Genomic DNA, 3,160 nt, shown 5'->3' with positions numbered 1-3,160 from the left:
CAGGCCAAGACTCTTCACCAGGACTGGAAAAGAAGGGGGGAAGATGCCAGAATAAAAAGGTGGGGGAGGGGAAGGAGGCTAGCTGGAAGGTAATAGGTGAAGCCAGGGGGTGGGAAAATTCAAGGGCTGGAGAAGAAGGAATCTGATAGGAGAGGAAAGTGGACCATAGGAGAAAGGGGATTAGGAGGTGACCTACTAGGTAGGTGAGAAGAGTTAAAAGGTCAGAGTGAGGAATAGAGAAAGAGGGATGGAATTTTTTACCAGAAGGAGGAATCAATATTCTTGCTATCAGGTTGAAGGCTACCGAGACAGAATATAAGGTGTTGCTCCTCCATCCTGAGGGAGGCCTCATCTTGGCACAAGAGGAGGCCATGGACCAACATGTTGGAATGGGAATGGGAACCAGAATTAAAATGTTTGGGCACTGGGAATTTCCACTTTTGGCAGATGGAGCAGAGCTGCTCGATGAAGTGGTCCCCCAACTAATGATGGGTCTCACCAGTATAGAGGAGGCCGCATCGGGAGCATTGCGCACAATAGACGACCCCGGAAGGTTTGCAGGTGAAGTGTTGCCTCATCTGGAAGGACTCATCTGGAGGTAAGGGAGGAGCTGAATGGGAAAGTGTAGCACTTTGGCCACTTGCAGGGATCAGTGCCAGGAAGGAAATTAGTGGAGAGGGATAAATGGACAAGGGAATCATGGAAGGAGTGATCCCTGTGGAATGTGGAGAGTGGGGATTAGGTAAAAATATGTTTGGTGGCAGGATCCCTTTGCAGATGGTGAAAGTTGTAGATGATGATGTGTTGGATGTGGAGACTCGAGGGGTGGTAGGTAAGGACAAAAGAAACTCTGTCACTGTTAAGGCTGTGGGAAGATGGAGTGAGCATGTAATGTTAGTGAAATGGAGGAGATCCGGGTGAGGACAGCAACTATGGTGAGGAAGAGAAATCCTGTTCTTCGAAGAAGGAGAATATCTCTGAAAGGACGGCTGCATTTATATAGGAGGCAGAATGGGAAAAGGTATAGTCAAGATAACTGTGGAGTCATAGATTTATAAAAAAGGTCAGTTGTCTTTGTGTACAGAGGTGGAGAAAGAGAGATGGAGAAAGGAGAGGGAAGTGTCAAAAATGGACCAAGTGAATTTAAGGGCAGGGTGGAAGTTGGAGGTAATGTTGATGAAGTTGTCAAGCTTAGCATGGGTGCATGAAGCAGCACAGAGGCAGGCACCAGTGTAGCAGAGGAAGAGTTGGGGAGCATTACTGAGGATGGCATAGAACATGTACTGTTTCACAGTCAACAAAGAGACAGGCATAGCTGGGGCCCATGTCGATGCCCATGGCTACTCCTTGAGTCTGGAGAAAGTGGGAGGAGCTGAAGAAACAATCGTTGAGGATGAGGAGCAGTTCTACCAGACGAAGGAGAGTGGTGGTGGAGGGGGTTTGTTATTTTGTTGAGAAAGAAACAGAGAGCTTCAAGGCCTTCTTGATGGGGGATAGAAGTGTTATAGGGACCTGACGCCCTCAGTGAAAATTAGGCAGTAAAGGCTAGGAAATTGAAAGCTACAGAGGATATCAAGAACACGAGAAGTGTTGCGGATGTAGACAGGAAGGGACTGAACCAAGGAAGATAGAATGGAGTCGATGTATGTCTGTTTGCGAGACCATGTTTATTTACTTTTATACATTGAGTTGTAACATCTGAATTTAGTTATACACTCAATGGCCTTTTAGTTAGTTGTCTCCTGTACCTAATAAAATGGCCACTGATTATGATTGTGCTCCTTCGATGCTGTCATATATGTCAAACTCAAGGCCCGCGGTGGAATTATCTTTGGCCCGCGAGATAATATCTAATTACTATTAAAGCTGGCCCCAGTAATCGAAGCGCCTATGGCGTATGATATGGCTAATGCTGAGTTTATTCAGGTACCAGGTTTTCAGGGTTTTTAGTGTTTATTCGGCAGTCTTCTTCATAAGAAACGGAATTTGTGAAGTGAAACACTTTGTAGTTATAGCAGAGACAGAGACACATGAGAGCAGGCTGAAAAAACGGAGGCAACGAAAGCTGCGTTCGCACGCATCCGACTGATCCGGCCCGCATGAAGCTGCATTTTGCTCAATCCGACCCGTGACCTAAAATGAGTTTGACACCCCTGCGTGTAGCCCATCCACATCAAGGTTCCACATGTTGTGCGCTCAGAGATGTTTCTCTGCACACCACTGTGGTAACGTGGTTATTTGAGTTACTGTCACCTTCCTGTCAGCTTGAACCAGTCTGGTCATTCTCCTCTGACCTCTCAATAACAAGCCATTTTTGCCCACAGAGGTGCAGCCCACTGGACGTTTTTGTACCATTCTATGTGAACTCGAGAGACTGTTGTGTGTGAAAATCCCAGGAGATCAGCATTTTCTGTTTCTGAGACACTCAGCTACCAGGAGTAGCATGAACAATCATTCCACAGTCAACTTCACTTAGATCACATCTCTTCCCCACTCTGATGTTTGGTCTGAACAACAACTGAACCTCTTGACCACGTCTGTTTGCTTTTATGCTTTGAGTTGCTGTTACAGGATTGGCTGATTAGATATCTGTATTATGAACAAGTGTACCTAATAAAGTGGCCACTGAGTGTACGTGGGGCTCAGAATTCTTCGAGTGTTCAACTTTCTGATTCTCAATCCTCCCAAGTTCAGGGCGAGTAGAGATGGACAATAAATTCTGGCTTTATCGGTCATGCCAACACCCTACTAACAATTAAAACCAAATACTCTTACAAAGATTAACTCTGGTCATCTGTGGCAGTCGAATTCAAAGCTCATTGAGAGTTACACTTGAAACTGCAGATCAGATTCGAAGTTCACTCATCCAGAACAAAGCCGAGGCTGATCGAGTATCTTTTCATTGTCCTTACGGAACATGGCGTACCAATTACTGGGCTCATAAATAGACCCATTGTCCAGGGGATGGAAGAAATGAATCAGCTGATTCCAAAACTTTAAATGCTCAAGGATTCCTGCAAGAGGAAATAGATTCGCTTTGAAAAAGTCCTCCGCCGCCTGGATTCCATCCCTCTCACAATCTTCGAGGGGAGGAACAATATTTGCATAATTCTAAAGGATAGGGGAACGAATGACTATAAAATAACTCTGAAATCGCGCG

Source organism: Hypanus sabinus, chromosome 21 (genome assembly GCF_030144855.1).
Source record: "Hypanus sabinus isolate sHypSab1 chromosome 21, sHypSab1.hap1, whole genome shotgun sequence".
Lineage (NCBI taxonomy): Eukaryota > Metazoa > Chordata > Chondrichthyes > Myliobatiformes > Dasyatidae > Hypanus > Hypanus sabinus.
The sequence above is the reverse complement of the archived record's forward strand: the minus strand, read 5'-3'. Positions refer to the sequence as shown.